Below are 14,072 nucleotides of genomic sequence, written 5' to 3'. Positions count from 1 at the left end.
CATTTTTACACATAGATATGTGAAAAGTGTGGCGTACATTTGTATTCAGCCCCCTTTACTCTGATACCCCTAACTAAAATCTAGTGGAACCAATTCAATTAGAAAGCCTTCAGAATTCACCTAATTAGTAAATAAAGTCCACCTGTGTGTAATTTAATCTCAGTATAAATACAGTTGTTCTGTGAAGCCCTCAGAGGTTTGTTAGAGAACCTTAGTGAACAAACAGCATCATAAAGGCCAAGGAACAGACCAGACAGGTCAGGGGTAAAGTTGTGGAGAAGTTTAAAGCAGGGTTAGGTATACATCTCACAGAGCACTGTTCTATCCATCATCTGAAAATGGAAAGAATATGGCACAACTGCAAACCTACCAAGACACGACCATCCATCTAAACTGACAGGCCGGGCAAGGAGAGCATTAAGCAGAGAAGCAACTAAGAGGCCCATGGTAACCCTGGAGGAGCTGCAAAGATCCACAGCTCAGGTGGGAGAATCTGTATGAATACTTTTTCAAGGCATTGTGTGTGTGTGTATATATATATATATAAATATATATATATATATATATATATATATATATATATATATATATATATATATATATATACAGTGGGGACGGAAAGTATTCAGACCCCCTTAAATTTTTCACTCTTTCTTATATTGCAGCCATTTGCTAAAATCATTTAAGTTCATTTTTTTTCCTCATTAATATACACACAGCACCCCATATTGACAGAAAAACACAGAATTGTTGACATTTTTGCAGATTTATTAAAAAAGAAAAACTGAAATATCACATGGTCCTAAGTATTCAGACCCTTTGCTCAGTATTTAGTAGAAGCGCCCTTTTGATCTAATACAGCCATGAGTCTTTTTGGGAAAGATGCAACACGTTTTTCACACCTGGATTTGGGGATCCTCTGCCATTCCTCTTTGCAGATCCTCTCCAGTTCTGTCAGGTTGGATGGTAAACGTTGGTGGACAGCCATTTTTAGGTCTCTCCAGAGATGCTCAATTGGGTTTAAGTCAGGGCTCTGGCTGGACCATTCAAGAACAGTCACGGAGTTGTTGTGAAGCCACTCCTTCGTTATCTCAGCTGTGTGTTTAGGGTCATTGTCTTGTTGGAAGGTAAATCTTTGGCCCAGTCTGAGGTCCTGAGCACTCTGGAGAAGGTTTTCGTCAAGGATATCCCTGTACTTGGCCACATTCATCTTTCCCTCGATTGCTACCAGTAGTCCTGTCCCTGCAGCTGAAAAACACCCCCACAGCATCATACTGCCACCACCATGAGTAAAAACGGGGGTTATTCCTGCGCTACCAGATTGGAAAAAATGTTATATAGTCGTATAATCGACTTTTGAACCTGTATGCAACCTCTATCACTGGGCAGCTGCATGCACCGAAAACAAGGGCTCAGACACAAACCCAAATCTAATGGTATAAAGAGAGAGGGGGGGGGGGGTGCCGCGCTATCCAAAGGGGTCTCAGCTTATAGGTGTTGATAATAGTTCCTAGTATTCATAGGTCACAAAGTTTTAAATAATCATAAACGTAAAACAATCGTAAAAAATCGCATGAATTGGGGTTGAGATTATGCGTAGATATAATGACTCAAAAGTAGATGTGTTGATCCAACAAGGGATATAAATATAAACACTGATGCATATGTTGATCAAAAAGTGAAAAAATATATATATAGATAAAAACCCAATTTCTGCATGTGTTAAAGTATTACAGTACAATATATCCAAAGTGCTCGTGCTCTTGTGTCTTGAATAAGAAGATCAAACTTATACATATGCTAAAGTGCAAAAAATGGGGCAATAAAATAAACAGATCATATATCAAGTGAAACAAACAAAAATCAAGTGAAACAAACAAGAAAGGAGATATGGTCGCCTGATCCTCGTGTTGCGACCAGTGCGACAGTGCAAGTATAGTGTGGATGGTCAACGTGAGTAGATAAACCCACTCTAATTGTTAGTGTCCAAAATAAATTGATAATTCAAGTGTCCAAAAGAATGAATAGTGTTCAAAAACCAGTGCTCAAACACAATAATCAAATGACAGTGGGGTGTTGCTATGCAGATCAGACACTCTATGTCCTCTTCATGCAGCATGCACTAGTGTAGGTAATGGCCCCTTACCTAGCGGTGCTAGGTCAACCGCATATAAGTTGTTAACTCCCGGAGTCCTGGGTCTCTCCTGCGTCTCTGCGTCCGGACTTGCTGACTCTACAGGATCCTATTGGGGGCTGGGATATGTCTAGTAGTGGTCCTAACTGGGGTCCTAGGACAGTGCGGCTCCTAGCTCCTCCTCCACATCATGTCTCCAGTGTATGTAAAATATAGGACAAGGTACCCAGATAGTGAAGTATGTTTCTTTAGGGTCACTTTATTCACATATGCAATATACAGAGTACTCACATTAGCAGTTATTTTCATACAGCATGGTATCCTACGAGCAGCAAGCTCGCAATGTATTCGGCAAGGAAGGTAAAACGAAACAAGCCTATTCCGTCCCTACGCGTGATGTCACCGATCACGTGACTTCTTCAGGGGATGATCCTGTAGAGTCAGCAAGTCCGGATGCAGAGACGCAGGAGAGACCCAGGACTCCGGGAGTTAACAACTTATATGCGGTTGACCTAGCACCGCTAGGTAAGGGGCCATTACCTACACTAGTGCATGCTGCATGAAGAGGACATAGAGTGTCTGATCTGCATAGCAACACCCCACTGTCATTTGATTATTGTGTTTGAGCACTGGTTTTTGAACACTATTCATTCTTTTGGACACTTGAATTATCAATTTATTTTGGACACTAACAATTAGAGTGGGTTTATCTACTCACGTTGACCATCCACACTATACTTGCACTGTCGCACTGGTCGCAACACGAGGATCAGGCGACCATATCTCCTTTCTTGTTTGTTTCACTTGATTTTTGTTTGTTTCACTTGATATATGATCTGTTTATTTTATTGCCCCATTTTTTGCACTTTAGCATATGTATAAGTTTGATCTTCTTATTCAAGACACAAGAGCATGAGCACTTTGGATATATTGTACTGTAATACTTTAACACATGCAGAAATTGGGTTTTTATCTATATATATATTTTTTCACTTTTTGATCAACATATGCATCAGTGTTTATATTTATATCCCTTGTTGGATCAACACATCTACTTTTGAGTCATTATATCTACGCATAATCTCAACCCCAATTCATGCGATTTTTTACGATTGTTTTACGTTTATGATTATTTAAAACTTTGTGACCTATGAATACTAGGAACTATTATCAACACCTATAAGCTGAGACCCCTTTGGATAGCGCGGCACCCCCCCCCCCTCTCTCTTTTTGCCACCACCATGCTTCACTGTTGGGACTGTATTGGACAGGTGATGAGCAGTGCCTGGTTTTCTCCACACATACCACTTAGAATTAAGGCCAAAAAGTTCTATCTTGGTCTCACCAGACCAGAGAATCTTATTACTCACCATCTTGGAGTCCTTCAGGTGTTTTTTTAGCAAACTCCATGCAGGCTTTCATGTGTCTTGCTCTGAGGAAAGACTTCCATCCGGCCACTCTGCCATAAAGCCCCTGGTGGAGGGCTGCAGTGATGGTTGACTTTCTACAACTTTCTCCCATCTCCCAACTGCATCTCTGGAGCTCAGCCACAGTGATCTTTGGGTTCTTCTTTACCTCTCTCACCAAGGCTCTTCTCCCCCGATAGCTCAGTTTAGCCGGATGGCCAGCTCCATGAAGGGTTCTGGTCATCCCAAACATCTTCCATTTAAGGATTATGGAGGCCACTGTGCTCTTAGGAACCTTAAGTGCAGCAGAATTTTTTTTGTAACCTTAGCCAGATCTGTGCCTTGCCACAAATCTGTCTCTGAGCTCTTCAGGCAGTTCTTTTGACCTCATGATTCTCATTTGCTCTGACATGCACTGTGAGCTGTAAGGTCTTATATAGACAGGTGTGTGGCTTTCCTAATCAAGTCCAATCAGTATAATCAAACACAGCTGGACTCAAATGAAGGTGTAGAACCATCTCAAGGATGATCAGAAGAAATGGACAGCACCCGAGTTAAATATATGAGTGTCACAGCAAAGGGTCTGAATACTTAGGACCATGTGATATTTCAGTTTTTTCCTTTTTAATAAATCTGCAAAAATGTCAACAATTCTGTGTTTTTCTGTCAATATGGGGTGCTGTGTGTACATTAATGAGGAAAAAAATGAACTTAAATGAATTTAGCAAATGGCTACAATATAACAAAGAGTGAAAAATTTAAGGGGGTTTGAATACTTTCCGTCCCCACTGTATATATATATATATATATATATATATATATATATATATATATATATATATATATATATACACACACACACACTATATTGCCAAAAGTATTGAAGTATTGGGACGCCTGCCTCTTTACATGCACATGAACTTTATTGGCATCCCAGTCTTTGTCCGTAGGGTTCAATATTGAGTTGGCCCACCCTTTGGAGCTATAACAGCTTCAACTCTTCTGGAAAGGCCGTCCACAAGGTTTAGGAGTGTGTCTATGGGAATGTTTGACCATTCTTCCAGAAGTGAATTTCTGAGGTCAGGCAAGGATGTTGTATGAGAAGGCCTGGCTCGCAGTCTCCACTCTAATTCATCCCAAAGGTGTTCTATTGGGTTGAGGTCAGGGCTCTGTGCAGACCAGTCAAGTTCTTCCACCTCAAACTCGCTCATCCATGTCTTAATGGACCTTGCTTTGTGCATTGATGCGCAGTCATGTTGGAACAGAAAGAGGCCATCCCCAAACTGTTCCCACAAGTTGGGAGCATGAAATTGTCCAAAATGTCTTGGTATGGTGACGTCTTAATAGTTCCCTTCACTGGAACTAAGGGGCCAAGCCCAACCCCTGAAAAAACACCCCACACTATAATCCCCCCTCCACCAAATGGTTTTGAGGGTTGGCTCAATACTTTTGGCAATATAGTGTGGATGAGCAAGTGTGGGGTGGAGGAACTTGACTATCCTTCTCAGCCTACGGACTAAGACTGTGATGCCAATAAAGTTCAAGTGCGTGTAAAGGCAGGCGTCCCAATACTTTCAGTATGTTGTGTATATAATACATGCTGTTAAATGTGAACTGTTTTACCTGCTAAAACACTTCATTTTTGTCTTATGGTTCTGGCACCACTGGCAGACTGTATAGTCAACAGCCTCATCTCACTTTTCACCACTGCAATTAAAAAAAATAAAATAAGAAAATAAGAATGAACAGCACACTGATGAAGACATCAGTCTGTTCTCTTCTCCTGTCAGTGGGCTCTCTGTGTTAGATTGGCAGTACTGTGCAATATTTTCAGTGTCTCAGTAATGCAATGATTGAATAAAACTCACAAAAAAATTAAACTACAGATGTCACAGTGGGCAAAGCACAGCTTCACTTTTACCCTGATCCAGTGGTATTCGTCACCCCCTCCCTCCTGTCTAGGCTAATGATGTCCCTTATCAGATGGTCAGAGAGCAGCTATCTGTCATAATTCCCTGACCGGTAGTTTCAGGGTTCCCAGACCTCAATGACACATCCATCATTTGTCTACAAAGTGCTGGGGTGTAATACAGGCAGGACAGGCAACACACATGGGACAATCCAGGAAATTTGTCTTTGATTTTTGCTGTCTAAAGGAGAAATAATCGCTTAGCACTGTAGGCAATGAAAAGAACTAAAAATAGAGCACAGTATCGGACATAACATGATTTCCCAGAGGGCTTTGGAGGTGACACGGGCCAGGGAGGATTTGTGACGTCGGCCTCACATTAGGGGAAGACCATGGAAGCCACTACTGATGTTACGTAAAGTCTACTGATGGCTTGCACAGTATTGATGCAAGCTTGGGAGAGTATGGCAGATGTACACCGACCTGTAGATACCGTTTTATAATCATTCTCTAGTGATACATAAACATTTAGAATTCAAATCTGAAACCAGGCAGATATAAAAGACGCACATTGCAGTTCTGGATTCATTTCTACACCAATAAATGCATTTATTTGAATGCAAGCAGTGTACGTATCTGATATGGACCTGGTTTCCGTTTCTAGAAATCCTTGTACAGTAAGAGCTCAGACTAAAACCAGGAGAAACAGCACAATTAGCTAATCAGTTCATCTGCTGGCAAAGAGCATGCTGATAGAAAGAGAAAGCAGGGTGACAAAGAGATGAACTCATCATCATGCTGCTTTTCCTTCACTTTTCAGTCAAAGGTTGACAGCGGGTCCATGACAGCCTGTGACTCAAAGAAGGTGGGTTGAATGAGGCTGGCTGTCAAGTCAACTTGGAAGACTGATGACATTTAGTGGTGGGAAATAAGTACTGCAAGATTTACACTGGATTGAAGGTAAGCATTACAGCAAAACATGTATTTTATCTTTTAATGGACTATTAATATTTTTTATTGTTGATTAGCATTCTCCTTTAAAGTTAAAATATAGCAATATCGCTTTTTTTTTAGTTATAAACGTATATAGAATTTCCTTGTCAAAAGATTTTATTGTACATACAATAAGGTATTTGACATTAAATTGAGTACATATTATACAACAAAGGGAATGAAGCTCAGAAGTGTATATTCAAACAGTGTAAATTATAAATTGAATTATAAATTTCTATGATATTAATAATACATACAAATGGTATGGGTTATAAGAGGAGTTATATCTTATAGTTAGAAATAGCTTCAAAATCATAAAGAGAGTAAGTAGAAAAGAAAGGAGAGATGGGAAAAGGAGAAACTAGGAAAAGAAAAAGAAGAAGAGTCCGCAGGGTCGAGTCGAGGTCCGTCACAGCCACTGGAATCTATAGAATGTATCCATTGGTTACGTATATAGAATTTCAAGACAAATGATTGCAGCATACGTTCTATTCTTTATTCTGTTTCAGATGAGATACAAAGCATTAGCAACAAATGAAAATAACAAAGTATATAAGGAAACAGGTAGGAAGTGACACCAACAAATAATCAGAACAGGAAAATAATTACTGTCAGAAACCATGAATCAGACTGAGACAGAAGTACAGTTAAATCACACTTGTTTAATAATAAAAGTAAATAGAACAAACATAGTCAAAACGGAACGGATAGTCAGACAAGTCAGAAAGTCAAGAAGCCAGGGATCAGCGTAGTAGAACAGCAAGCAGGATCTGGAGCCAGAAGGAATGTCAGCCAAGCAAGTTTTTAACAGGAATGCAGGAGATTGTGTCTGTGATTTTGGCGAAGGCAGAGATCATCTGGGCTGGACGGCTTAAGTAGGCAGGACTGACGAGCAGGATATCATCAACAGGTGAGTCACTGTGGAGTGATAGGGGCTGGCAATTAGCCGACAGCTGAGCGGCCAGCTCAGAGAAGGAAGGGCTGAGCCCAGCCCTGACAAATACTTACATGCACGGTCTCTCTGGTCTGGATGACGTATCTGATATGTGTGGATATAAATGCTGGGGTATCTTCCTGACATTCATTAGAACCGAAGTGGCTTGGAGAAGCTACAAAATGTCTTTAACATTACAGAACAAGTCCAGTTCCAACTATAATAAACTGAAAAAGTGAAAGGTTCAATACAGTGCAACATTATCTGTATGAAGATCACACAATGTGACACTATGTAAAAGAAATAGAAAGCAAACTTGAAACATCTATATCTGTTTCTCCTCTTTTCTCCACAGCATTCATACCATGAGGACATGGAAAATAAAACAATGCATAGCATACTACCGCTAGACCATATGTATGTATATTAGAAAGCCGATATACTCACAAACATATATCTGACAAAGCAGATCACAAAGTATGTGAAGCAATTTTCAAAACACTATCTCTTAAGTAAAGCATTGCAAGTACCATAAAATTAAGTGTAGGTTCCACATCCAAGTGTCCCTCCACCAATTCAGTTGGACAGTCACTTACCAGTAGACATGTTCACTGCCGAAAAATGTATTCCTTTTCGCTTTCGTTTCATTAGTTTTTGTTTTTGTTTTTTGGGTCATTCATTATGATCGAAATTCATAAATTCGTACATTCGAAAATGCAAAATTCAAAATTCGAAAATTTGAAAATTCCAAAATATGAAAATTTGTAAATTCGAAAATTTGTAAATTCGTAAATTCGAAATTTGAAAATTCGAAAATCCGGAAATTTGACAATTTGGAAATTCGAAAATTCGAAAAATTCAAAATAATAACTAACTAATATTAACTAACTATTAAATTATAGGTATTGGAATTTCCTTTCAAAATTGGCTGTTAGTGAGTGAATACAAATTTATTCAAAGTTACGAATTATCCAAAATAATGAATGCCGCATCTAAACAAATGGAACGGAACAAAGTAATAATAAATAATAATAATGATAATAATAATAAAAATGTATTATTATTGTTATTTATTATTATTAATTTGTTACATTCCATTCGTTTTGGATGCGGTATTCATTATTTCGGATGATTCGTAACTTCGGATAAATTCATATTCGTTACGTTCACTAACAGCCAAATTTGAAAGGAATTCCAATACCTATAATTTAACAGTTAGTAATAGTCAAGTTATTATTAGTTAGTTATTATTTCCGATTTTTGAATTTTTGGGTTTTTGAATTATCGGATTTTCATTCTTATTTTCGGATTTTCAACCTCTCGAATTTCCGGACTTTCGAATCTCCAAATTTCCGAATTTTATAATTTCCGGATTTTCACATTTCAAATTTACAAATTTTCAAATTTCAGAGTTTTCGAATTCCAAATTTGCGAATTTTCGAATTTCCGGATTATCTCATTTTGAATTTCGAATTTACAAATATTCAAACTTACGAATATTCAGAAAAATTAGTTTAACAGGTTTTCGTTAATGCGGATATTTCCAGATATTTGTCGAAATTCGTTAAAAAACGAATTTGGAACAAAATGAATTGCACATGTCTACTTACCAGCTAATATTGCTTTTCTTTAGAAAAAGATAAGCAAAAAAGTGCTCTGAGTTCTTACAATCTTGGGAAGCTGCTTCTCAGACCAGCAGATCAATGCTCCTCTGTGAAGCAGTGTGAAAAAACACTATCCCCCTACAGCAAAGAGGTCTCTGGGTCTCTGCTACTCAGTCCACATGTGATCGGCCCTAAGCCCTGCCCCCGACATATGTTTCATCATCAGTATAACTTTCTTAAGAGGATGCTCTTCATCCCCTTAATCAATATGACTTTCTCGGGAGCATCCTAATGAAAAAGTCATACTGATGACGAAACGTACATCAGGAGTGGGTCTTAGTACCAATCACATGTGGACTGATTAGCAGACACCTTCTTTTGCTATTTTATTTCCCAAAGAGAAGCAATATTAGCTGGTGAGTGGCTGTCACATTTCATCACCAGCATAACTTTCCCAAGAGGATGCTCTTCATTACCTTCATCAATATGACTTTCTCAGGAGCATCCTAATGAGAAAGTCATACTGATGACGAAACATACATCAGGAGTGGGTCTTAGTGCCAATCACATGTGGACTGATTAGCAGAGACCTTTTTTTTTTTAAAGAGAAGCAATATTAGCTGGTGAGTGGTTGCCCAAGTAATGGAGGGACACCTGGATGTGGAATCTACACTGAATTTTATGGCACATGCATGTTTTACAAGAGGTTAGTAGTGTTTTTGCCCACTGCTTCACATACTTAAAGATATACATCTATAGATATATCTACCTTCTAATACACAAAAACCTGGTCTAGCAGAACTATGCCATGTATTGTTTTATCTTCCCATGATTCGGCAGTACTGCAACACGGGCGATATTAACCCTTTATTCGGCCACTAGCGGGGGTAAAAAAGCGCCCGAAAAGTACCACTATAACAGCGGTAAAGCGCCGCTAAAACTAGCGGCACTTTACCACTTACACCTGCACCGCCCCACTGTGAAAGGGGTCTAACAGACAGGTGGATCTCTGAGGAAAGCGGAAGTTCAGGTGGGTAAATGTCCCTCCCATTTTTATTCCGTTTTCGTTTGTTGACAAAAATGGGAATTGAATTTCTTCAAAGTTTTCGCCAATTTATTTAATTTAAATTTTATTTTCATTTAGTTTTCATCACTGAAAACATGCAGCACTTTTCAGATATTTATTTGTAAGAAATGTGGAAAACCATGTATCATTTTCCTTCCACTTCACAATTATGTGCCACTTTGTGTTGGTCTATCACAGCCTTTCTCAACCTTTTCAACACAAAGGAACCCTTAAAAAATCTTTCCGGTATCAGGGAACCCCTGGTAAAAATTATTATATCTACAACTCAGATATGTTAGTGTGATGGTCAGTGGGAAGAATGATCCTAATGCCGCGTACACACGGTCGGACTTTTCGTCTACAAAAGTCCGACAGCCTGTCCGACATACTTCCGACGTACCTTCGGCGGACTTGCGGCAGACTTTCTTACGAACGGACTTGCACACACACGACCACACAAAAGTACGACAGCCTAGTACGCGGTGACGTACACCAAGTCCGACGAGACTATAAAACGGAAGTTCAATAGCCCGTACGACACCCTTTGGGCTCCTTCTGCTAATCTCGTGTTTATCTCGTGTTAGTAGAAGTTTGGTGAGAGACGATTCGCGCTTGTGAGACTCGTATTTTTCAGTTCGTTTTAACTGTTGTTCAGTCTGTGCTTGTGAGGTTTGTATCTGCTTTTCAGTGCGTTTGGTCAGTTGGCATTGAGAAATCTTTGTTTTATTGGCCGCTCGTTCCTGATTTTCAGGTCGTTCTTCACAGGCCTTGCTGTTCTTCAGTGCGTTCTGTTTAGTGCGTTCTGACCAGCCGACCGTTTTGAAGCCATGTTACCTGTACGTACTCGTCGTAGAGCTCGTGCATTGTATGTGCTTGGTGCTGTAGTTTATTCTTCAGCCCAAGACCAGTCCATGAACAGGGCGAGGAGGAGTTCATGGACCAAGAATTGGTTGCTTCAGCGTGACCAGTTCTGTCACATGCCTTTGCTCCGTGAGATCCGTGAGAATAATCCTGAGGATTTCAGGAACTTTCTCCGGATGACGGACCCCGTTTTTGACCGTTTGTTGGCTTTGCTGACCCCCTATATCAGCAGGCAGGATACCTGCATGAGGCAAGCCATCACTCCGGAGCAGAGGCTGGTCGCTACCTTGCGGTATTTGGCCACAGGGAGAAGCCTGCAGGACCTTAAGTTCTCGACAGGCATCTCCCCCCAGGCTCTGGGGATCATTATCCCAGAGACCTGTTCTGCCATCATACAGGTCCTGCAGAAGGACTATATTAAGGTAAGATATTTTTCTTTTATTAGCATCACATGTTCTTTTATGTAATCTTTGATAATGTGATGTATTTCTTGCTTCAAACACTACTTACCATCATTGCAATATAGTGTGAATGTCCCCTTTTTATCCTCACACATGCTGGAATTTTTTCCTGTTATTTTTTGTCATGCATGTATATTTTCCTTCAATAACCTACCTTCCCAGCATGAAGTGATGGGAACATATCCACCTAGTCTACTCATTTGGAATGTATTTTGTTTGAGTGTATTTAGTGTGCTGCTAATGAGCAATTATCTAGATTTCACAACCCCCCCACCCCCCCCCCACCTAAACTCACTCCAAATAGTGTGCTGCTAATGAGCAATTATCTAGATTTCACAACCCCCCCACCCCCACCCTCGTTAAAATTTGCTGGAATGTTCTGTGGTGTTGATTTGTCTAAAGCAAATATATGTTGCACTTTGCAAAATGCATGTGCACTCTACAAGTGCATTTGTTCCAGTGCTTTAGTAAATGAGCAGAAGCTCTGCTGATTTCCATCATCAAATCATATGCAAGCCTCAAAGTGTTTTCATTAATTGCCCTTGCATGTGATTGTGTACTCCTTGCAACATGAATGCCTTTTTACATTACCTCATTTACTGTAAGCTGGTTAGCAACTGCACCTGCAGAGTGCGACAACTGCAGTCTTGTAGCCTTTTTAGTCCCTAAATTCCTGCGTGTCCTAAAAGTAATTTTTTTTAGGGATTTCACAACCCCCTAAAATGTAATCAATGTTCCATCAGAGGGGGTGAGCAATCTGATAAGTGTGCCTTTCCATATTAGTTATTCCAGAACAATTAAATTATTGAATGTTATACTGATGCTGGGGAATAATGTTTTTAATTGTCTAATTTTCTTGCAATGTTAGCTTCAAAATTAATTGATTTTGGTTTTCTTGTTTGATTTCCCAGTTTCCTTCAATGCCACAGGAATGGCAGACTGTGGCATCCCATTTTGCCAGCCGTTGGGACTTTCCCAATTGTGGAGGGGCTATAGATGGGAAACATGTCCACATTGTGCCACCACCCCATTCGGGGTCATATTATTTTAATTATAAGGGGTTCCACAGTATTGTTTTAATGGCGGTGGTGTCGGCACACTATGATTTTTTATATGTGGACGTGGGGAAGAATGGCCGGATGTCGGATGGAGGAGTATTTGCCCAGACGGAGTTCTGCCAGCGTCTCCAGAGTGGTGGCCTGGGATTGCCACCTGATGAGGATAACGTGGAAGGACTCCCCTTTGTCTTCATTGCCGATGAAGCCTTTGCTCTCAGCAAGCACCTCATGAGGCCATTCCCCCAAAGAACCATCACCCCGGAGAGGAGGGTTTTTAATTACCGGCTGGCCAGAGCTAGAAGAGTGGTTGAGAATGCGTTTGGAATTCTGGCCAGCCGGTTCCGCCTGTTTCAAACAGCCATTAATTTGGCGGAATACAAACTTAATTTTATCATTTTATCGTGCTGCATTCTGCACAACTTTTTAAATAAGCATTCTCCAAATTATATAGGCACAGTTGGGCCTGAGGCCGGACAAATAGAAGCCAACCTTACAGGCCTGGATACTGTCCGTACTGGCTTGGCCCCCCAAAGTGCCCGTCAAGTTAGACAGCAATATGTTAATTATTTTATGGGTAGGGGGGGCCATTGCAATGGGCCAGGATATATAATTTTTGACAATAAAAAAATTATTGATGAAATCTTGCATTATATTTATTGCTTGCCTTTCTTTTGGGCTGTCTCCTAGGTTATGGTCGAGCAGTTGTAGTGCCAACTGTATTGTAATTTTAAATGTCTAAATAAGCTCCATTGCCACTGTAAACAACTTTTTTACAATTATAACTAAAATGATACTGAGCCTTGAAATAACAAACCACACATTTATTTAATTCCTATAAGGAGATGTTTTTATTAATGGTTGTTATGCATTCAGTTCTATATTTAGTCTAAAATGTTCATAGACAAAAATAGAATGGTATCTTAATAATGTAGCAAAATATAATTATATCTAAATATTTATACCTAATCCACAAAAAAATATTTTTGGCTTTTTGATTTTCACAAACAGGCTTATTTTTTTGTTTTGGGAAAATCAAGTTTTGTTTTGTTTTTTTTTTTTTTAAAGCAATTTTTTTGTTTATGTTTTTTTTTTTATCAAGTTATTTTTGTTTTTATTATTTTTTTTTAATAAAGTTTGTATATTATTTTTTTTGGTTTTTTAAAATCAAGTTTTTTATTTTTTTTTGTTTTTTTAAAATCAAGTTTTTTAATTTTTTTGGTTTTTTTAAAATCAAGTTTTTTAATTTTTTTGGTTTTTTTAAAATCAAGTTTTTTATTTTTTTTTGGTTTTTTAAAATCAAGTTTTTTAATTTTTTTGGTTTTTTTAAAATCAAGTTTTTTATTTTTTTTTGTTTTTTTAAAATCAAGTTTTTTAATTTTTTTGGTTTTTTTAAAATCAAGTTTTTTAATTTTTTTGGTTTTTTTAAAATCAAGTTTTTTAATTTTTTTTTGTTTTTTAAAATCAAGTTTTTTATTTTTTTTTGGTTTTTTAAAATCAAGTTTTTTAATTTTTTTTGGTTTTTTAAAATCAAGTTTTTTAATTTTTTTTGGTTTTTTAAAATCAATTTTTTTTTTTTTTTTTTTTTGTGTTTTTTTGAAAATCAAGTTTTATTTTTTTGTGGATTTTTGAGGTATTTACGAGAAACA

At 38.5% G+C, this 14,072-nt stretch overlaps 1 long non-coding RNA gene across 1 annotated transcript in view; it reads right to left on the bottom strand.

Annotated features, from left to right (window-relative positions):
* Positions 1-6,589: 6,589 nt before the first annotated feature.
* The window catches only part of LOC141145783 (uncharacterized), a 32,056-nt gene continuing 24,573 nt past the window's right edge, over positions 6,590-14,072 (bottom strand). The window contains exons 2-3 of the long non-coding RNA XR_012244638.1: positions 7,451-7,603; positions 6,590-6,942 (exon numbers count right to left, since the gene is read on the bottom strand). This is a non-coding gene — a long non-coding RNA (uncharacterized lncRNA). The remainder of the gene's footprint in view (positions 6,943-7,450; positions 7,604-14,072) is intronic.

The sequence above is a fragment of the Aquarana catesbeiana genome, linkage group LG05, assembly GCF_042186555.1.
Source record: "Aquarana catesbeiana isolate 2022-GZ linkage group LG05, ASM4218655v1, whole genome shotgun sequence".
Lineage (NCBI taxonomy): Eukaryota > Metazoa > Chordata > Amphibia > Anura > Ranidae > Aquarana > Aquarana catesbeiana.
The sequence above is the reverse complement of the archived record's forward strand: the minus strand, read 5'-3'. Positions and strand labels throughout refer to the sequence as shown.